The 23961-nt window shown below is 41.7% G+C and overlaps 1 long non-coding RNA gene across 1 annotated transcript; it reads right to left on the bottom strand.

Moving 5' to 3' along the window:
• Positions 1-660: 660 nt before the first annotated feature.
• On the bottom strand, positions 661-23634 carry LOC118939532. Its single transcript, XR_005036518.1, has 3 exons — positions 23314-23634; positions 21053-21110; positions 661-714 (listed from the first exon to the last, which is right to left on the bottom strand). It is a non-coding gene; the product is annotated as an uncharacterized LOC118939532 (long non-coding RNA).
• Positions 23635-23961: the final 327 nt, after the last annotated feature.

The following is a 23961-nucleotide window of genomic DNA, read 5'->3' on the forward strand; positions in this document are numbered from 1 at the left end:
CTCCACAAATTTCTTGTTTAACAAACTATAGTTTTGGCAAGTTGTATCACAATTACAGACGGTCAGAAGTTTACATACACAAAGTTGACTATATATAAACAGCATGGAAAATTCCAGAAAATGATGTCATGGCTTTAGAAGCTTCTGATAGGCTAATTCCAATCAAATCAAATTGATTTATATAGCCCTTATTACATCAGCTGATATCTCAAAGTGCTGTACAGAAACCCAGCCTAAAACCCCAAACAGCAAGCAATGCAGGTGTAGAAGCACGGTGGCTAGGAAAAACTCCATTGAAAGGTCAAAACCTAGGAAGAAACCTAGAGAGAAACCAGGCTATGAGGGGTGGCCAGTCCTCTTCTGGCTGTGCTGGGTGGAGATTATAACAGAACATGGCCAAGATGTTCAAATGTTCATAAATTACCAGCATGGTCAAATAATAATAATCACAGATGTTGTCGAGGGTGCAACAAGTCAGCACCTCAGGAGTAAATGTCAGTTGGTTTTTCATAGCCGATCATTAAGAGTATCTCTACCGCTCCTGCTGTCTCTAGAGAGTTGAAAACAGCAGGTCTGGGACAGGTGAACAGGTCAGGGTTCCATAGCCGCAGGCAGAACAGTTGAAACTGGAGTAGCAGCACGGCCAGGTGGACTGGGGACAGCAAGGAGTCATCATGCCAGGTAGTCCTGAGGCATGGTCCTAGGGCTCAGGTCCTCCGAGAGAGAGAAAGAAAAAAAGAGGGAATTAGAGAGAGCATACTTAAATTCACACAGGCTACCGGATAAGACAGGAGAAGTACTCCAGATATAACAAACTGACCTAGCCCCACGACACAAACTACTGCAGCATAAATATTGGAGTCTGAGACAGGCAGGAGACACTGTGGCCCCATCCGATGATACCCCCGGATAGGGCCAAACAGGCAGTATATAATCCAACCTACTTTGCCAAAGCACAGCCCCCACACCACTAGAGGGGTATCGTCAACCACCAACATATCATTCTGAGACAAGGCCGAGTATAACCAACAACGATCTCCGCCCCGGCACAAACCAAGGGGGGGCGCTAACCCAGACAGGTAGATCATGTCAGTGACTCAACCCACTCAAGTGACGCACCCCTCTTAGGGACGGCATGGAAGAGCACCAGTAAGCCAGTGACTATGCCCCTGTCATAGGTTTAGAGGCAGATAATCCCAGTGGAGAGAGGGGAACTGGCCAGGCAGAGACAACAAGGGTGGTTCGTTGCTCCAGAGCCTTTCCGTTCACCTTCACACTCCTGGGCCAAACTACACTCAATCATATGAACTACTGAAGAGATGAGTCTTCAGTAAAGACTTAAAGGTTGAGACCGAGTCTGCATCTCTCACATGAGTAGGCAGACCATTCCATAAAAATGGAGCTCTTTAGGAGAAAGCCCTGCCTCCAGCTGTTTGCTTAGAAATTCTAGGGACAATTAGGGGGCCTGCGTCTTGTGACCATAGCGTACGTGTAGGTATGTACGGCAGGACCAAATCGGAAAGATAGGTAGGAGCAAGCCCATGTAATGCTTTGTAGGTTAGCAGTAAAACCTTGAAATCAGCCCTTGCCTTAACAGGAAGCCAGTGTAGGGAGGCTAGCACTGGAGTAATATGATCAAATTCTTTGGTTCTAGTCAGGATTCTAGCAGCCGTATTTAGCACTAACTGAAGTTTATTTAGTGCTTTATCCGGGTAGACGGAAAGTAAAGCATTGCAGTAGTAGAACCTAACCTTCTGCATCATTTTTGGACAGAAAGTTTCTGATTTTTGCAATGTTACATAGATGGAAAAAAGCTGTCCTTGAAACAGTCTTGACATGTTCGTCAAAAGAGAGATCAGGGTCCAGAGTAATGCCGAGGTCCTTCACAGTTTTATTTGAGACGACTGTACAACCATTTTTTATTTATTTTTATTTCACCTTTATTTAGCCAGGTAGGCAAGACAAGTTCTCATTTACAATTGCGACCTGGCCAAGAAAAAGCTAAGCAGTTCGACACATAAAACAACACAGAGTTACACATGGAGTAAAACAAGCATACAGTCAATAATACAGTAGAACAATAAGTCTATATACAATGTGAGCAAGTGAGGTGAGATAAGGGAGGTAAAGGCAATGGTTGCGAAGTAAATACAATACAGCAAATAAAACACTGAAATGGTTGATTTGCAGTGGAAGAATGTGCAAAGTAGAGAGAAATAATGGGGTGCAAAGGAGCAAAATAAATAAATACAGTAGGGAAAGTCGTAGTTGTTTGGGCTAAATTATAGATGGCCTATGTACAGGTGCAGTAATCTGTGAGCTGCTCTGACAGCTGGTGCTTAAAGCTAGTGAGGGAAATAAGTGTTTCCAGTTTCAGAGATTTTTGTAGTTCACTCCAGTCATTGGCAGCAGAGAACTGGAAGGAGAAGCGGCCAAAGAAAGAATTGGTTTTGGGGGTGACCTGCCGGAGCGCGTGCTACAGGTGGGTTCTGCTATGGTGACCAGTGAACTGAGATAAGGGGGGACTTTACCTAGCAGGGTCTTGTAGATGACCTGGAGCCAGTGGGTTTGGCGACGAATATGAAGTGAGGGCCAGCCAAAGAGAGCGTACAGGTCGCAGTGGTGGGTAGTATATGTGGCTTTGGTGACAAAACGGATGGCACTGTGATAGACTGCATCCAATTAATTGAGTAGGGTATTGGAGGTTATTTTGTAAATGACATCGCCGAAGTCGAGGATTGGTAGAATGGTCATCAAGATTAATTGTCAGATTCAACAGAAGATATCTTTGTTTCTTGGGACCTAGAACAAGCATCTCTATTTTGTTAGAGTTTAAAAGTTGAAAGTTTGCAGCCATCCACTTCCTTATGCCTGAAACACAGGCTTCAACTGAGGGCAATTTTGGGGCTTCACCATGTTTCATTGAAATGTACAGCTGTGTGTCATCCGCATAGCAGTGAAAGTTAACATTATGTTTTCAAATGACATCCAAGAGGTAAAATATATAGTAAAAACAATAGTGGTCCTAAAACGGAACCTTGAGGAACACCGAAATGTACAGTTGATTTGTCAGAGGACAAACCATTTACAGAGACAAACTGATATCTTTCCGACAGATAAGATCTAAACCAGGCCAGAACTTGTCCGTGTAGACCAATTTGGGTTTCCAATCTATCCAAAATAATGTGGTGATCGATGGTATCAAAAGCAGCACTAAGGTCTAGGAGCACGAGGACAGATGCAGAGCCTAGGTCTGACGCCATTAATGGGTCATTTACCACCTTCACAAGTGCAGTCTCAGTGCTATGATGGGGTCTAAAACCAGACTGAAGCACTTCGTGCACGTTGTTTGTCTTCAGGAAGGCAGTGAGTTGAAGCTTTTTCCCCAAAAATTGAGAGGAATGGAAGATCTTTGCTTGACATCATGGGAAAATCAAAAGAAATCAGCCAAGACCTCAGAAGAAAAATTGTAGACCTCCACAAGTCTGGTTCATCCTTGGGAGCAATTTCCAAACACCTGAAGGTACCACGTTCATTTGTACATACAATAGTACGCAAGTATAAACACCATGGGACCATGGTACCGCTCAGAAAGGAGATTCATTCTGTCTACTAGAGATTAAGTACTTTGGTGCGAAAAGTGCAAATCAATCCCAAAACAGCAAAGGACCTTGTGAAGATGCTGGTGGAAACAGGTACAAAAGTATCTAGATCCACAGTAGAATGAGTCCTATATTGACATAACCTGAAAGGCCGCTCAGCAAGGAAGAAGCCACTGCTCCAAAACCGCCATTAAAAAAAGCCAGACTACAGTTTGCAACTGCACATTGGGACAAAGATCATACTTTTTGAAGAAATCTCCTCTGGTCTGATGAAACACAAATTGAACTGTTTGGCCATAATGATCATTGTTATGTTTGGAGGAAAAAGGGGGAGGCTTGCAAGTCGAAGAACACCATCCCAACTGTGAAGCACGAGGGTGGCAGCATCATGTTGTGGGGGTGCTTTGCTGCAGGAGGGACTGGTGCACTTCACAAAATAGATGGCATCACTAAGAAAGAAAATTATGTGGATATATTGAAGCAACATCTCAAGACTTCAGTCAGGAAGTAAAAAGCTTGGTCGCAAATGGGTCTTCCAAACGGACAATGACCCCAAGCATACTTTCAAAGTTGTGACAAAATGGCTTAAGGACAACAAATTCAAGCTATTGGAGTGGCCATCACAAAGCCCTGACCTCGATCCTATAGAATATTTGTGGGCAGAACTGAAAAAGCGTGTGCGAGCAAGGAGTCCTACAAACCTGACTCAGTTACACCAGCTCTGTCAGGAGGAATGGGCCAAAATGCACCCAATTTATTACAGGAAGCTTGTGGAAGGCTACCCAAATCGTTTGACCCAAGTTTACCTCTCTAGGGTACGGTAGTGTCCCACGTATTTTACACAATTTTAAAGATACACTTGTTGTAAATCCAGCCAGTCTCCAATTTCAAAAAGGCTTAATGACGAAAGCAAACCAAACGATTATGTTAGGTCAGAGCCAAGTCACAGAAAAACACAGCCGTTTTTCCAGCCAAAGAGAGGAGTCACAAAAAGCAGAAATATAGATAAAATGAATCACTAACCTTTGATGATCTTCATCAGATGACACTCATAGGACTTCATGTTACACAATACATGTATGTTTTGTTCGGTTAAGTTCATATTTATATCCAAAACTCTGAGTTTACATTGACGCGTTATGTTCAGTAGTTCCAAAACATCTGGTGATTTTGCAGAGAGCCACATAAATTTACATAAATACTCATAATAAACCTTGATAAACGATACAAGTTTTATTCACAGAATTAAAAATATATACTTCTCCTTAATGCAATCACTGTGTCAGATTTCAAAAAAACTTTACGGAAAAAGCAAACCATGCAATAATCTGAGTACGGCGCTCAGACGACAAATCAAACCAAATTGATATCTGCCATGTTGGAGTCAACAGAAGTCAGAAATAACTTTATAAATATTCACTTACCTTTGATGATATTCATCAGAATGCACTCCCAGGAATCCCAGTTCCACAATAAATGTTTGTTTTGTTCGATAATGTCCATCATTTATGTCCATATTCCTCGTTGTTAGCGCATTCAGCCCAGTAATCCTTCATGGCGCACAAGCACATGAAAAGTCCAAAAGTTCCGTTACAGTCCGTAGAAACATCGAAAACAATGTATAGAATCAATCTTTAGGATGTTTTTAATATAAATGTTCAATAATGTTCCAACAGGAGAATTCCTTTGTCTTCAGAAATGCAATGGAACGCAGGTCGCTCTCACGTGAACGTGCGAGACTGAGCTCGTGACTGCTGGCAGACCCCTGACTCATTCCCCTCTCATACGGCTCCACTTCAGAGTAGAAGCATCAAACAACGTTCTAAAGACTGTTGACATCTAGTGGAAGCCTTAAGAAGTTCAACATGACCCCATAGACACTGTGTATTCGATAGGGCAAGAGTCGAAAAACTACAAACCTCAGATTTCCCACTTCCTGGTTGGATTTTGTCTCAGGTTTTTGCCTGCCATATGTGTTCTGTTATACTCACAGACATCATTCAAACAGTTTTAGAAACTTCTAAATATTATATGCATATTCTAGCTTTTATGGCTGAGTAGCAAGCAGTTTAATTTGGGCACGCTTTTCATCCAGAATTCCCAATGCTGCCCTTACCCTAGAGAAGTTAAACAATTTAAAGGCAATGTTACCAAATACTAATTGAGTGTATGTAAACTTCTGACCCACTGGGAATGTGATGAAAGAATTAAAAGCTGAAATAAATAATTATCTCTACTATTATTCTGACATTTCACATGCTTAAAATAAAGTGGTGATCCTAACTGACCTAAAACAGGGAAATTTTACTCAGATTAAAATGTCAGGAATTGTGAAAAACTGAGTTTAAATGTATTTGGCTAAGGTGTATGTAAACTTCCAACTTCAACTCTATGTAAATAAGGTATTTCTGTTGTTTCTTTTCAATAGATTTGCAAACATTACAATTTTTTTTTTCGCTTTCTCATTATGGGGTATTGTGTGTAGATTGCTGAGTTTTTTTTAAATGTAATCCATTTTAGAATAAGGCTGTAACATAACAAAATGTGGAAAAAGTCAAGGGTCCTGAATACTTTCTGAAGTGATTCTTCAAGAAAACACAGACAAAAGAAGACCATGATTTTGGGGAATTTCACGAAAAGCAATCCCTAGAATAGTCCTTTGGAGGAAGTATTTTTGACATGTGTCTAAAAGCATAACTGAGAAATTACTGATAAAAGTTAGTATATTTATGACATTTTGGCCTTACCCAGCCCAGGCCTCCTTTAAGACTCATAGTGTGTAATCTGTAAGTGCTACAAAGCAAACATTGGTCGCATATGAAGCTTTAATATGAGTAGTATTTTGATTTCAATAACTTCTTAAAACATTAATTTATGAATATTGGAGAAAAAAAAGTTTACTTTCAATATATTGTTGAACATAACATACCCTACATGGAAATCAAAGTTCCAGAGTGGGATGTCTGCTACTTTTAGAGTTATGATCCAATTTGCAATCATTACCAACAGAGTGAATGTGAAAATGGATTCAAAATGGACACCCTCTGCTGGTGATTTGCAGGATGTGCAATGATGGTCTATTATGCCAATTTATCTGTATAAGATGCTTTGTACAAATGGTTGCTTTGTAGCAATTACAGCTGAAACATTATGGAGTCTTGAAGGAGGCCTGGGTATGCCCCACATATCATAAATATGCCAACTTTGATTAACTACTTCTCAATTATGATTTTAGATACAAATGTAAAATATATGTCAACAATCCTTCCTCCATGTAGCCTACTTTTGACCAGCTAATAGACTAATCACAGATCAAGCAACATCATGGACTAACAGTTCAAATCCTGTTGTGGCAAGATTATTTATCTGTGACAATACAAGTCCAATTAAGATCCTATATCTGTAAGGCCTCGCGTCTGTACCTCAGCCTAGGCCACCAGTCAAATTAAGTCAAATGAATGCATGTAAACATTTAGTCCCCTGTGTGCACCCTCACGCACACACATACACACAGCAATACCCTGGTCCCCTGGTTCCTACAAGTTTAGGTGACCCCAGTCAACATCAATCAGATAGGACACAACAGGGAGAGGCGACACTGGGGAAATGCCCTGGTCCACAATGGTTTTAATAAGCACATGCTGGATCGGATGGTATTGTTGGATAGAAGGATGCAGAGCAGATCGGTTCCTTTTCTCCTGGCCCAGCGTAGGCTATAAGCCAAGCATTGTCCTGTCCAGACCTGGGTTTAAATACTATTTACAATCTTTAAAACGAATTGATCTATGCTTGATTGAGATAGCCTGGCTTAATGGACCAATATAATAGTCCCAAAACTGCTAACTCTGCCCAATTGTTACTCCTGGCAGGATAAAGTAAACGCTCAAAAGTATTTGAAAGATATCAACCATTATTTGAACCCAGGTCTTGTCCAGCCTTCACCACAAATCAACAGCAATTATGCTGAGGCCCTGGATGCATGAGCTATACAGATGAGTGGATCGTCTATTTGGGAGGATTTAAGACTAATCTGCCATTTCTGTTCCACAAATCAAATCACAATGGGAATAGAATACATAGATAGATAATCAGATATCAGATAACGATAATCAGATAACGATAATGCACTGAAACATTGGTTAAAAAGCACATGGAAGCAGGACCGGGATTCTGAGAATAGACAGGAAGAATAATATTTGTAAGGAGTCGGGGAATGGGACAAGATATAGAAAAGAGACAACAAAACCGAAGCTCTAAGTTTCAAGAGACCAAAATGACCCCCTGCTAGTTTAAAGCTCATGCATGGACACACTGTGCTATGTTGTGCTGTGGGCCTACATGGGAATCTGTATGTGTCTTTTCAGAGGCAGATTGAGCTCTGTAATATCTTTGAGACATAAAAGTTATTTTGACTGTGGGGAACACCATTGTACCATAATCCGATGTCTTAACCTTGTGTTAGAGATAAAAGTTATCAGCAGAGTATGAAGTACCAAAGCTTGCCACGCCTTTAATCCTGAAATGTGTGTACCGCAATAATGGTGTCATGGCCAGGGAGAAAGGGGAAGGGTTGTTCTGGTCTTGCAGGTTGTCTCTGTCAGTTAGCCCCCTCCCTTCCTTCCTCGGTTCCTCTCTCCCTCTGATTGCTCTGGATGCTCATTTCATTACCCTTCATTCCCAGACACTTACAATCCTATTACCTAGCTCCAGCCTTGGCTTTCAGCCACAGCTCCAGTATGTGTGCGTGTGTGCATGCGTACGCTCATGTGAGTGTCTGTGGATGATCCATCATCGGCCTCCACTCTGCCGTACTACACATCACAACGCAGCAGACACAAGACATTGATCTGGGTTGTAAAGGCACTGGGCAGCTACAGCATGGATGCATCAAAGACATGACAACTCAGAGGTTCACAGCATCAGCAGGATCAATAGAGAGGAGACAGGCGCGAGGCTTCAAAGAACATGCAGGGGAAGAGTTAACACTGTCGGATAATGTCATCAATGGACTGCTAGGCTATAGAGGAACTCTGTAGATGAACAGCCAGATCAAATGGTTAGATCACACTGTTTCACAAGCATTTATTTGTGTCTCTTTTTTTATAAAAAAATGTTTTATTGCTTTTCCATTGAACTCAAATCGAGCATATTTCAACCTCATACAACATCAAGGCAGTGAGCTCCAAAAGTATTGGGACTGTGACACATTTTTTGTTTTTTTGCTCTGTACTCCAGCACTTTAGATTTGAAATGATACAGAGTGCATACTGTAAGCTTTAATTTGAGTGTATTTTCATCCATATCGGGTGAACCGGTTAGAAATTACAGCACTTTTTGTACATAGTCCCCACATTTTAGGGGACTAAAAGTATTGGGACAAATTCACTTATATGTGTATTAAAGTAGTCAGAATGTTTGTATTTGGTCCCCAATTCCAAGCATGCAATAATTACATCAAGCTTGTGACTCCACAAACTTGTTGGATGCATTTGCTGTTTGTTTGGTGGTGTTTCAGATCATTTTGTGCCCATTAGAAATGAATGGTGAATAATGTATTATGTCACTTTTATTGTAAATAAGAATAGATGTCACGACTTCCGCCGAAGTCGGCTCCTCTCCTTGTTCGGGCGGCTTTCGGCGGTCGACGTCACCGGCTTTCTAGCCATCGCTGCTCCATTTTTCATTTATCCATTTGTTTTGTCTTGTTCCCTGCACAACTGGTTTTCATTCCCCAATCACACTACATGTATTTATTCCTCTGTTCCCCATCATGTCTTTGTGTGAAATTGTTTTGTGTTACGTGTCAATTTTGAGCGCTAGACTGGTGTTCGTTCATTCTGTGTTTTGTCACGAGGTATGTTTATTTGTTTGAACATAATTATTGTGACTGTTTGCGCGTTTTACATTTTTGCCTATTGGCTGTTGGTTGACGCAGTGGCGTCCGTCTGTTGGTTTCTCCTGCCTCAATAAAGTGTGCGCCTGTTCACAACTCGCTGCTCTCCAGTAGAATATGTTTCTAAAACACTTGTACATTAATGTGGATGCTACCATCAAATTAAATACAATTTTAATGGTCACATACACATATTTAGCAGATGTTATTGCGGATGTAGCGAAATGCTTGTATTCCTAGCTCCGACATTGCAGTAGTATTTAAAAACGATTCACAACAACACACACAAATCTAAAAGTTAAAGAATGGAATTAAGAAATATATAAATATTAGATTGAGCAATGTCGGAGTGGCATTGACTAAAATACAGTAGAATAGAATACAGTATATACGTATGAGATGAGTAAAGCAGTATGTAAACATTAAAGTGACTAGAGTTGCATTATTTAAAGATGCCAGTGATTCCAAGTCTATGTACAGTTGAAGTCGGAAGTTTACATACACCTTAGCCAAACACATGTAAAAAAAAATGTTTATTTTTATTTTTTAAATTTTTTATTACAATTCCTGACATTTAATCCAAGAAAAAAAGTCCCTGTTTTAGGTCAGTAACACGGAACCCAAACCGGCTGCACGCGTGCGCCATAGTGCGCTATCATGCATAAATTAATTTTGTCCCCCTACACCAAACGCGATCACGACACGCAGGTTAAAATATCAAAACAAACTCTGAACCAATTACATTAATTTAGGGACAGGTCAAAAAGCATTAAACATGTATGGCAATTTAGCTAGTTAGCTTGCACTTGCTAACTAATTTGTCCTATTTAGCTAGCTTGCTGTTGCTAGCTAATTTGTCCTGGGATATAAACATTTAGTTGTTATTTTACCTGAAATGCACAAACTCCTCTACTCTGCCAATTAATCCACACATAAAACAGCCAACCGAATTGTTTCTAGTCATCTCTCCTCCTTCCAGGCTTTTTCATCTTTTAATTTATATGGTGTTTGGCATCTAAACTTTCATAGTATTGCCACAACTACCAACAAAACAGTTTGTCTTTCAATCACCCACGTGGGTATAACCAATGAGAAGATGGCACGTGGATACCTGCTTCTATAAACCAATGAGGAGATGGGAGAGGCAGGACTTTCAGCGCGATCTGCGTCAGAAATAGGAAAGACTTCTATTTTAGCCCTTGGCATCGCAGACCCTCGTTGGCGCGCGCGAGCAGTGTGGGTGCAATAATTTAATAAAATGGATTTCTACATTTATTTTGCAACGCTCACGCACGCGATGTGTCCGGTCTGGTCAGCATGTTAGGATCACCACTTTATTTTAAGAATGTGAAATGTAAGAATAATAGTAGAGAGAATGATTTATTTCAGCTTTTATTTCTTTAATCACATTCCCAGTGGGTCAGAAGTTTACATATACTCAATTAGTATTTGGTAGCATTGCCTTTAAATTGTTTAGCTTGGGTCATTCGTTTTGGGTAGCCTTCCACAAGCTTCCCACAATAAGTTGGGTGAATTTTGGCCCATTCCTCCTGACAGAGCTGGTGTAACAGGTGAGTCAGGTTTGTAGGCCTCCTTGCTCACACACGCTTTTTCAGTTCTGCCCACAAATAATCTATAGGATTGAGGTGAGGGCTTTGTGATGGCCATTCCAATACCTTGACTTTGTTGTCCTTAAGCCATTTTGCTACAACTCTGAAAGTATGCTTGGGGTCATTGTCCATTTGGAAGACCCATTTGCGACCAAGCTTAACTTCTTGACTGTCTTGAGATGTTGCTTCAATATATCCACATAACTTTCTTTCCTAATGATGCCATCTATTTTGTGAAGTGCACCAGTCCCTCCTGCAGAAAAGCACCCCCACAACATGATGCTGCCACCGCCGTGCTTCACGGTTGGGATGGTGTTCTTCAGCTTGCAAGCCTCCCCTTTTTTCCTACAAACATAACGATGGTCTATGGCCAAACAGTTCAATTTGTGTTTCATCAGACCAGAGGACATTTCTCCAAAAAGTATTATATTTGTCCCAGACTGCAGCTGCAAACCGTAGTCTGGCTTTTTTATGGCGGTTTTGGAGCAGTGGCTTCTTCCTTGCTGAGCGGCCTTTCAGGTTATGTCAATATAGGACTTGTTTTACTGTGGATATAGATAATTTTGTACCTGTTTCCTCCAGCATCTTCACAAGGTCCTTTGCTGTTGTTCGCACCAAAGTGTGTTCACCTCTAGGAGACAGAACGCGTCTCCTTTCTGAGCGGTATGACGGCTGCGTGATCCTATGGTGTTTATACTTGCGTACTATTGTTTGTACAGATGAACGTGGTACCTTCAGGAGTTTGGAAATTTCTCCCAAGGATGAGCCAGACTTGTGGAGGTCTACAATTTTTTTTCTGTGGTCTTGACCGATTTCTTTTGATTTTCCCATGATGTCAAGCAAAGAGGCACTGAGTTTGAAGGTAGGCCTTGAAATACATCCACAGGTACACCGCCAATTGACTCAAATAATGTCAATTGGCCTATCAGAAGCTTCTAAAGCCATGACATCATTTTCTGGACTTTTCCAAGCTGTTCAAAGGCACAGTCAACTTAGTGTATGTAAGCTTCTGACCCACTGGAATGGTGATACAGTGAATTATAAGTGAAATAATCTGTCTGTAAACATTTGTTAGAAAAATTACTTGTCATGCACAAAGTAGATGTCCTAACTGACTGCCAAAACTATAGTTTCTTAACAAGAAATTTGTAGTGGTTGAAAAACAAGTTTTCATGACGCCAACCTAAGTGTATGTCAACTTCCGACAGCAGCCAATAAGGTGCAGGGTTGCGTTACCGGGTGGAATCTGGCTAGTGATGGCTATTAAACAGTTTGATGGCCTTAAGATAGAAGCTGTTTTTCAGTCTCTTGGTCCCAGCTTTGATGCACCAACTTCAAACATCTGCTATCTGAGCAGCTAACCGATCGCTGCAGCTGTACATAGTCTATCGGTAAATAGCCCACCTAATTTTACCTACCTCATCCCCATACTGTTTATATTTATTTACTTTTCTGCTCTTTTGCACACCAATATCTCTACCTGTACATGACCATCTGATAATTTATCACTCCAGTGTTAATCTGCAAAATTGTAATTATTCGCCTACCTCCTCATGCCTTTAGCACACAATGTATTTGGACTCTTTTTTTTCTAATGTGTTATTGACTTGTTAATTGTTTACTCCATGTGTAACTCTGTGTTGTCTGTTCACACTGATATGCTTTATCTTGGCCAGGTCGCAGTTGCAAATGAGAACTTGTTCTCAACTAGCCTACCTGGTTAAATAAAGGTGAAATTATTATTATTATTATTTTAAACCTGTACTGACCTCGCCTCCTGGATGATAGCGGGGTGAACAGGCCGTGGCTCGGGGAGTTGATGTCCTTGATGATCTTTTTGTCCTTCCTGTGACATCGGGTGCTGTGGGTGTCCTGGAGGGCAGGCAGTGTGTCCCCGGTGATGCGTTGGGCAGACTGTGGAGAGCTCTGCGGATGCGGGTGGTGCAGTTGCCGTACCAGGCGGTGATACAGCCCGACAGGATCCTCTCAATTGTGCATCTGTCAAAGTTAGTGAGGGTTTTAGAGGCCAAGCCAAATTTCTTTAGCCTCCTGAGGTTGAAGAAGCACTGTTGCCACCTTCTCCACTGCGGTCACATCAATGTGTATAGGGGCGTGCTCCCTCTGCTGTTTCCTGAAGTTCACTATCAGCTCCTTTGTTTTGTTGACATTGAGTGAAAGGTTATTTTCCTGGCACCACTCTCTCAGGGCCCTCACCTCCTCCCTGTAGGTTGTCTCGTCATTGTTGGTAATCAGGCCCAGGTCTGCAAACTTGATGATTGAGTTGGAGGCATGCGTGGCTACGCAGTCATGGGTGAACAGGAAGTACAGGAGGGGGCTGAGCACGCACCCTTGTAGGGCCCCTGATTTGAGGATCAGCGAAGTGAAGGTGTTGTTTCCTTCCTTCACCACCTGGGGGCGGCCTGTCAGGAAGTCCAGGACCAAGTTGCACAGGGTGGGGTTCCGACCCAGGGCCCCAAGCTTAATGATGAGCTTGGAGGTTACTATGGTGTTGAATGCTGAGCTATAGTCATTGAACAGCATTCTTACATCGGTATTCCTATTGTACAAATAGGGCAGTGTGCAGTGAGATGGCGATTGCATAGTCTGTGGATTTATTGGGGCAGTAAGCAAATTGAAGAAGGTGTCAGGTAAGGTAGAGGTGATATGATCCTTAACTAGCCTCTCAAAGCACTTCATGATGACAGAAGTGAGTGCTACGGGGCGATAGTCATTTAGTTCAGTTACCTTTGCTTTCTTGGGTACAGGAACAATGGTGGACATCTTGAAGCAAGCGGGGACAGCAGACTGCGATATGGAGAGATTGAATATGTCCGTAAACACTCCAGCCACCTAGTCTGCGCATGCTTTCAGGACACGGCTAGGGATGGAGTCTGGGCCGTCAGCCTTGTGAAGGTTAACATGCTTAAAATGTCTTACTCACATCGGCCACAGAGAAGGAGAGCCCACAGTCCTTGGCCGCGTCGGTGGCACTGTGTTGTCCTCAAAGCGGGCGAAGGTGTTTAGCTTGTCCAGAAGCAAGACGTTGGTGTCCGCGATGTGGCTGGTTTTCCCTTTGTAGTCTGTGATTGTCTGTAGACCCTGCCACATACGTCTGGTGTCTGAGCCGTTGAATTGTGACTCCACTTTGTCTCTGTACTGAGGTTTTGCCTGTTTGATTGACTTACGGAGGAAATAACTACACTGTTTGTATTCTGCCAAATTCCCAGTCACCTTGCCATGGTTATGTGGTCATTCGCGCTTCCAGTTTACCGCAAATGCTGCCCTCTATCCACGGTTTCTGGTTTGGGTAGGTTTTAATAGTCACAGTGGGCCTCCTATACACTTCCTGATGAACTCAGTCACCGTATATTCGTAGATGTTATTCTCAGAGGCTACCCGGAAAATATCCTAGTACCCGTACTTCCTTATTACAGGTAGTCCTAAAGTTTTGTTGATGACTTGTCTAGAGTTGCATCCCGCTCACAATTAAAATACCCCTCTCTCCATATAATATTCCACTTACATTGAGAACGTTTTAGTATAAAATCATTAATGAACATTGGGTCCTCTTCATCTGGGCAATAACAATTCAGTAGAGTGACTTTTTATGTGCTAGGTTTCCCTTATAAAAACGTCCATTTGGGTTTGTAGTAAATTCTGTAGACTTAAATGGGACTTTTTTTTTTGAATCAATGAAAATGTATACTCCTCTGGATATTAAGTAGTAGGTGGAGGAGAATGACAACACATCCCAAGCTTACCTAAACCCGATGACGGTGTTATTATTATTTTTTTATTCTAAGAATATACCTTCATTCTTTTGACTGCCTGCACAATTCCATTGACATTCCATGGCACACATGTTCATGTATTCAATAACACATTATATTGAAATGGGTCTTTACTAGGGTTGTGGCCGTCATGAAATGTCGGCCGATTATTGTCATGCAAAAGACTGCCGGTCTCACAGTAATTGACGTTAATTAATATAAACAATATAAAAAGTCTAATAAATCAATTTAATATACACCATCACAATAAATCCAATATTTATATTCGGCAGGTCGCAAGAAACAATATGATACGAAGAAAATGTATTTCAGAAGAACAGAATATGAGTTGGCCTACTGTATGGGCTATGCCATAGGCTGTAGGCTTGTCCATTTAGTAGATAAGATAGTCTTATAAATCATGTGCCATTATTTTATATTATATGGTTTTATAGTAGGAAGAATATAATGACAACTTTGTTGAATAAAATATAAAGGATATTTTTTCCATTTCGAAGCTAGTGCGCATATGAAGTGACTATGTTGAGCGTAAAAGTCATCATTTGAAACAGGTCCTATGCTCTAGATTTAGAGTTATTTGTCTTAGAAATCAAAACATAGATGGGCTGCATGATGTGACTATAGGCTATTGATGGTTTGAGAAAGAGCTCGGTTCCTTGCCTCAGGCTGCACACACTGTTCTCTCATCAAGTCATCATATTTTCACCCATCATACTATTCTCAATTGAATCTGTAAAAGCAGTTAAGATTTAGAATGGCCACTTCTCAAATGGGCAGGGGGAAAGAAGATGTCATCCATATGCACTCATTTGAGTGCTATTTATCAAATGGAGGCCGCTTTCCGCTTGTTCGGATAGGCTACTCCAGTTATTTCACTCCACTCATCAACCACTGTTCAAGGAGCATGCAGCCTCTCTCTGTCAGACAGGTGAGATTTCGCTCAAACTCTGTATGCTCAAACTCAGGCTCTCCAATCCTGTCCCTGTAGCTACCCAATGCTTAATTTGGGAAACCAATTGAAATCTGTTTGGGAACATCAATAGTAACATGTTTTCACAGCGAAACATTTCATTAAACTATTGACAGCCCCTCTCTATGCTCGCTCAAGAAAGGAATAAAGGAGAGATGGAAACGCACAGTGGTGAGATATTCTGTAGCTAAAAAGGTGATGTGTAAGTCTATTAATTATGAAAATATTTAAAAAGTTCCCTATTTCTAGGCTATTCAAAATCAAATTCAAATTCATTAGAATTGTAGGCTAACTCTGCACAATCAATGAACCAACAGCATTGCCTAGGCCTATATTTTCTCTCCCAGACTCATGGATATGAAGTTTGGAGTTTAGCATAAGGTAACCAGTCCATCCAGGATGCATAATAATGCAGTCCACAGTCAAATGTGATTACTAGAATTGGTTTAATATTGGAGCATAGGCTACTCCAACTATGTTCAGCGTTTTAAAATGTTTTTTTTCTGCTGTGCGTAATATGTAGTAGGCTATGTATTGTATAATGTCTCAATCATTATTATTTTTTTCAATAAATGGGGTGGTGCATGGGCTCATATATAGGCCTATGCATTATAGGCCTATGCAGAAGATTGAATATGCATATAGTGTTTTGAATGAATCATCACAATAGAGAGCACTGTCCATTTTGTTGTGTTAGGCTTTCAAACAACTTCCACAACGACCATGTTTTCAGCTCAGCTCACAGTGAGGTGGGTTTTAAAAGCACATACTGTTTTGATGATGTGTTTGATGTGATTTTTGATTGCATTTGCATTGATGTCAGAGTGGTTAGAGGGACAATAAAGCCCTGAGTACCAGGCCATTAGCCAGGTCGTTAGCTAGTTGGGTACTACCAACACATGTCCAGAGAGCATAAAAGGAGATTACCATGACTCAATGGTCACGTGGAATTTACTGTGGTCACTGCAATAGCCTTAGTCTTTACATATTTTTGGTCTCATATTGACTCCATACATTATGTACGTTGTTGATTCACGACATAAACAGCTACAATTAAAATAGTATTGCTCAAACCTCAAGCTTCTTAGTGGGCATATATTAACAAAACATACAAAAACTGAACAGAACAATAAATCCCTCAGGTTCCTTTTTCACCTCTTCCCCTTTGATGCTTCCCATATAAACCTGTCCTGTTCTGTTGCACAGATGAGAGAGCGACCTTATTGGTGCCTCTGTAGTGGTCTTTCCCCTTAATGCAGGTTATTGGTCAGTGACTATGTCTCTGTACGATACAAAATAAAAATATATACATTATAAAGTCTTGACCAGACTTAGTGGAACTCACAGCATTTTAGCAATAAGAAATCTTATTAAAATCTGCTCATATACATCCCCAGGAAGAATATGATGCTTTTTTTTCTTTCTGACATTGGAGCACGTCTGTTTACAGTACCAACAGCGCAACTTTAGATCATTAGAAAGCATTCGCCAAACGCCCCAATACACCTGAATGGATTTCTGCAAATATGTAAATACCACGGGAGTACTCTTACATTTGGGAACTATTCATCAACAACAAAAAGATCAACAAACAAATGTTGGCCAGAGCGAGATGAGCTAAAATCTAACAAGGGAACAGTAGATAAACCCTCTCAAACAATTGTCCATACGCACTAAAAGCTTATTTCTCACATTTTTAACATAATGTCGCAAGGATCTGTACACAATTCCTGGAAGGTGAAAATGAGCATGTTCTTCCATGGCCTTAATACTCAACAGACATGCTACCCATTGAGCATGTTTGGGATGCTTTGGATCGACGTGTACGACAACGTGTTCCAGTTACCGCTGATATCCAGCAACATCGCACAGCCATTAAAGAGGAATGGGACAACATTCCACAGGCCACCATCAACAGCCTGATCAACTCTATTCGAAGGAGATGTGTTGCACTGCATGAGGCAAATGGTGGTCACACGAGATACTGACTGGTTTTCTGATCCATGCCCCAATATTTTTTTAAGGTATCTGTGACCAATTGAGGCATATCTGTATTCCCAGTTATGTGGAATCCATAGATTAGGGCCTAAATAATTGATTTAAATTGACTGAGTTCCTTATATGAACTGTACCTCAGTAACATCTTTGAAATTGTTGCATGTTGCATTTATATTTTTCTCCAGTGTACCTAACTAAATGACACCTGAATCAAAAACGATATGAGTGGAAAAGGTTGGCCACTCACCCACTCGTCCAATGACAAAATTCTCCCAGCAGCTAGCTAACTTCATGCTCTGTGTTTTTAGCTTGCTAAATAAATAGCTACATAAATAGATAAGCTAGCCTATTAGCCACATTATGATTGACTTGCTAGTTCGATTGTAATTGACATTCCCAGCCTTATTTACATTCATCAGTTCTTGTCCAAAATATTGAGTCATTGAAACCGAAACAGTTTATCCCGAATGGCTGGAGGAAGCAAACAATGTACAAGGCCAGCTGTGATTTCCAACTTGCTAGAAGATACCAATGGACTTCAGTCATTGTGGTAATACTAGTTAGCAATTGCGCTAGTCTTAGACTTAAACTTCCTTCAAAATGCACACATCTGTCTCTAGGGAAGTAGATCAAGGGCCTCATTCCCAAAATCCAGAAGTATCCCTTTAAGCAAGGTGCGTTATGAAGGAGAATTTAAAAAAAAATATACATACAGTATATATACACACTTATGATTCCATTGCCCAACTAGAACTAAATGAGACACTTCTTTCATTATTATTATTTTTTATTAAAAAAATTAAAAAGACATTGTGTAATCTCTGACAGTAAAGGGGGTCTGGGTCGCTGCATGTTCAACTCCCGTACGCATTCCCAACCACTGCGGAGTGAGTGTCAGCAATATGTGTCTATGCTATGTGCAGTCAACTAGCATAATTAGTGTTTGTGAAGTATGTAAATATAGTGATAATTATTAAGGAGTCCTGTCTAGGACTGGTTCTGCCTTCTGAGATAGATTAGACACTTCTAAAGTATACATTGATCCTTTATCCTGGCCAGCATGATAGGCATGATAGGCATGATAGGCATGATAGGCATGATAGGCATACCTCTTGTTTGTTTTAAGGAAAGGAATAGACTATCCCTCTTAGGGTCAATAAGAGAAAAACACTCCATATAATTCTCCATTTAAATGTATGCAAACTGATGCAGGCCTATAACCACTGGAGTAGCCGTTGTACTGCACGCAACCACATGTAGGGAGCATTCGCATTTGACCCGTTGGGGGACAAAGCGGGCAGATCATTAAGAGCGGGGTGGTATAATGACTTGTAACATCAATGCAACATCTGTCTGCTCTGGGCACCGGTAGAGCCTAAGCAAGTGCGTCCATTCATTCACTTGACTTTTCTGAGTTTATCGGCGATATGTTCAGTGGGCCTAGCTACATTTCTTGTACATTCCACCTTGGGATTCAGTTAATGAATGAATGTGGATATAATTGTTCAATAAAGAGCTAGAGATAATAATTGATAAGTGCTATAACCTTGAGAGGCTGTAGAGCCATCAGGGGTGTTCACTATTCAGGCGCTCATGCCTCCAGTTGTCTGAAACTTCCTTCAAACCGTGGCCTGCGTCGTCCAGCAGTTACAGCCACTGACCCCGGCACACATGTATGCCAGAGTCGACATGGGTTTGAATCTGGCCCACTCACTGCCCTTTGACTCACCCTCCCCCATCTTTACTATCGCTTCAATAAAAAGCTCAAAGAACTACGAAAGGAGTGGGCCTGCACTTCAACTCTGAATAGAACCTGAAAATAGAACCAACACCTCATCTGATCTCTATAACTACCACCTCATCCCCTACTTGACCGTCACCATAGAGAGAGTGGCAGGTAGCCTCGTGGTTAGAGTGTTGGACTAGTAACCAAAAGGATGCAAGATTGAATCCCCGAGCTGACAAGATACAAATCTGTCGTTCTGCCCCTGAACAAGGCAGTTAACCCAGTGTTCCTAGGCCGTCATTGAAAATAATAATTTGATCTTAACGGACATGCCTAGTAAAATAAATAGAGAGAGCAGTCAGAGCCAGTCAGCCCACCCACCAGGTCCCCTGTGGAGAGGAGGGCCTTGGAAGGTATTATCCATGATCCCCAGCGTTTTTAGATTTTATTATCTCATTACAAGACAAGACCGGCAACCATTTTTATGTAGCTAGCCTCCCCACCAGCCCCAGTCCCAGCACTGGACCACCAAGCCTCTTCCTCCCATCCCAAACCCCAATAAATCTGCCTCCCTAACCCCAGCCACTTGGCCCTCTCCATTTCATTTATACTACCAGACCTGTCCCCACTGTTTCCCCTAAAACAGAGAGAGAGGACGGGAAGAAGAAATAAATTGGGGAGAGGACAGAACATGAAATTAGATCGTATACAGCAGGAAAGGTGAGACTCTGAAAAGTGCCTCAAAGCTAGTGGCTGTGTTTGGTGATAAACTCTGTGGTCTCCCAATATCCCCAACCCCCTATCCTACTCCATCCCCCCTGCCTCTCCATTTCCCTGCCTGCCTGGCCCTACCCCTGCACCTCCCTTTCCCCTGCCTACTCCTACCTTGGTAGGCCTGCAGTGCAGTGCCCCATGCCCTGAGTGCACTCACTGGAGCGCAGGCCCCCGTAAGAAAGGATCCCATTCACACAGCCTGACTCCAGATGCTGGCTACAACACTCCTCCAGGCTATGGCAGGGAGAGAGAGAGCAAGGGAGCGAGTGAGCAGGAAAGAGAGATAGGAATCTGATGGCCATCATTAACAGGCTAAATACATTTTAAAGATGACGTGCTGAACTGTTGACCCCTGGTGGTGATGTTAATAGGCCCGACCATTATTGTTTTGTCTCAAACCATATTTCAAACTGTAATTTTAGTTCCCATTTCAAAGGTTTATTTGCTGTGAGGGACAAATTCTGTTATGTGTTACATCCACTATAATGACTGATTTACTATTGGGCAATTTAGAAACAGGGAAGCTAAGGGGCTGTGTAAAGAAAGAAAGAAAGAAAGAAAGAAAGAAAGAAAGAAAGAAAGAAAGAAAGAAAGAAAGAAAGAAAGAAAGAAAGAAAGAAAGAAAGAAAGAAAGAAAGAAAGAAAGAAAGAAATAATTCCTTCTCACTTTCAAGCAAGATAGCCTTACCTTACTCAAATCAATACTCTGGCTCTATTCTCCACCCTTCTGTGGCACTGTTCAAAACCTGTAGAAAAAGAAAACCTTGGTTAAGACATAAGAAAACAATCAAGAACAATATTGTGTGTGTTTGCTAGTGTTTCAGTCATGACAACCTTCAGCTGAACTGTGTCTTTCTGGTATGTGGACCATCTCAAACAGTGTTTCAATGGTGCAGTCCTTCAACCATGCAGAAAATGAAATATAGCAACGAAGAGGACACGGCAAAATACTACAAAACACACACACAGGAAACCCTAACTGCGGTACTTCTGTTCTGAGAGAGAAAGAGAGAGTTGAGCGAGAGAGGTCTGCCAGGGAATGGTGTGTGTGTTTGTGTCAGTAAACACCAGGAGCTGATCGTGGACTACAGGAAACTGGGGGGGTGAGCATGCCCTCATCCACATCGATGGGGCTGCAGTGGAGTGGGTTGAGAGCTTTAAGTTCCTTGGTGTCCAAATCACTAAGGATTTAAAATGGTCCACTCACACGCGTAGAGTCGTGAAGAAGGTGTGACAGCACCTCTTCCCCCTCGGGAAGTTTAAAAGGTTTGGCATGGTCCCTGAAATCCTCAAAAAGTTCTATAGCTGCACCATTGAGAGCATCTTGACTGGCTGCATCACTGCTTGGTATGGCAACAGCACCACCCTCGATTGCAAGGCACTACAGAAAGTAGTGTGGACAGCCCAGTACATCATTGGGGCCACACACTCTGCCATCCAGGCCCGGAAAATTGGCCTTGGGTGACTCCAGCCACCCAAGCCATAGACTGTTCTCTCTGTACAGCAACTCTCTGTACAGCAAGCGGTACCGGTGCATGAAGTCTGACACCAACACGCACCTGAACAGCTTCTATCCCCAAGCCATAAGACTGCTAAATGGCTACACAGATTATTTGAGTTGACCCTTGTATTTTATTGTTGTTGTTGCACTGTCTCTATGCACACTCACAGGACTCTACACACTCACACACACTGACACATCAACACACACATAACATGCACACACATTTATACTGACTCTACACACACACACACACACTCTTCATTTACCCTGCTGATACGCTGTTAATCATAACATGTCCTGATGCCTAGTCACTTTACCCTTACACATATCTACCTCTATCACTCCAGTATCCCTGCACATTGTAGATATGGTATTGGAACTGACCCTGTAAATAGTATGCTTACTTTCTCATGTTCTTCTTATTTCTTACTGTGTGTTTTTATTCTACCTTATGTTATTTTAAGTGCATAATTGATATTGATTACAGCATTGTGGTACAGACACATTAAGCTTCATCCCTGCAAACGTTACTAGTACACCATGATGCACACACACACACACACACACACACACACTCACAGACGCACAACCAATCTGTACACACACACACACACAGGAAGCGTTTACATACAAAAAAACAGACAAGAACACAAAGAGAAACACATACAAACATACTCAGTGAAACACACAATTTAACTGTTTTAGGGGTCCCCTATAACCAACCCGATCACTGATCTAAAAAAATCTGCATTCCCTGTCCCAATGCTAACCCAAGCAGGAAGAAGCAAACACTTGACAGGCCCTAATCGATCTACAACCAGGCTTATATCATGGTGGTTCTACGTCCGACACATTCACTGACCATGTTGAGGTCATTGCATATCCATCAGATATGAGGTCAGGTCATATCCATCAGAGAACATCCCTCCACCGCATGTCGTGCCCTGGCCTCCTCGCTGCCTCTGCTGAGGTCAGTGAATGAAGAGGAATCAAATTTAGGCGGTCTAACAACTCCCTCTTGTGGCATCTCTATGTTCTCACATCTAAAGTCAAACACATTGCATCCGCAAAAAAAAATTGCAATGGAAAGTTACAGCAAAGATACTGATACTGACTTCCCCTTTCATCTGTGGTTACAGTACCATACCCTAAATGTTTCGATAACACGCTCATGGTTAGGCCGTTGAGCGATATTTAAATGAAGTTAATTATGATGTATTATCATGTTCAATCGAATTTGCTCTAGTGCCCATCAGCGTTCATGTGGGCATGGTGGCCTGTCAGAGCTGGAGGGTGAGTCGCACGCAACTAGAAGGCAGCAGACATCTATCATGATTACATGACATGTAGGCGGTGGCTAAAGTAGCCTAACTGGCAAATGGTCTTGTCCTAATATGATTGTAGCCATACACTTAATGACGGATATGGAAATGTACCCATCTTACCTTGTCTGCTCGTGGGATTCGAACTTGGGACCTTTCGGTTACTGGCCCAACGTTCAAGTGTGCCAAGAAAGGTGAAATGACGCGTAAGGATACAAGTGTCTGGTCATTATTACACATGAACTAAAGTAAATATGTACATGTCTGTGGTTTGTATATGTCAGTACTTTTTAAACCAATATGCTATGACTATGTCCCCCAAACATGATGCACCAATTATGTCTCGTCTATTCACCTCATGAACGTGTGCCATCAGTACTGCGTGGGCGTGCATGCCGGAGTCCTGAGAACCCTACAACAAACACCTGTTTACTGGAAGTTACCGTAAATTACTGTGTGTAGTGTGCGGCAATACTTACGTCCGCCTAACGGGTACCATTCAATGGACCTTTCCTATGTCTGTTACTATAATATCATGCCCATTGGCTAGCACTGTATGCTTGGTTAGTTTCGTTTTCAGAGTGCCAGCAGCTTAAAGTCGTTTACGCAGTCATTTTACACGGATATGCAACAGCAAAGTAAACTCAACAACGTCCTATGGACGGTATCCATATTACAGGGATCTAAACCAGAGCTATGATATGCATGATATGATATGCATACGCCGAATGTATTTAATGTTTCCACAATAGCAGATAGGCCAGTATGTAA

This window comes from Oncorhynchus mykiss, chromosome 16 (genome assembly GCF_013265735.2).
Source record: "Oncorhynchus mykiss isolate Arlee chromosome 16, USDA_OmykA_1.1, whole genome shotgun sequence".
NCBI lineage: Eukaryota > Metazoa > Chordata > Actinopteri > Salmoniformes > Salmonidae > Oncorhynchus > Oncorhynchus mykiss.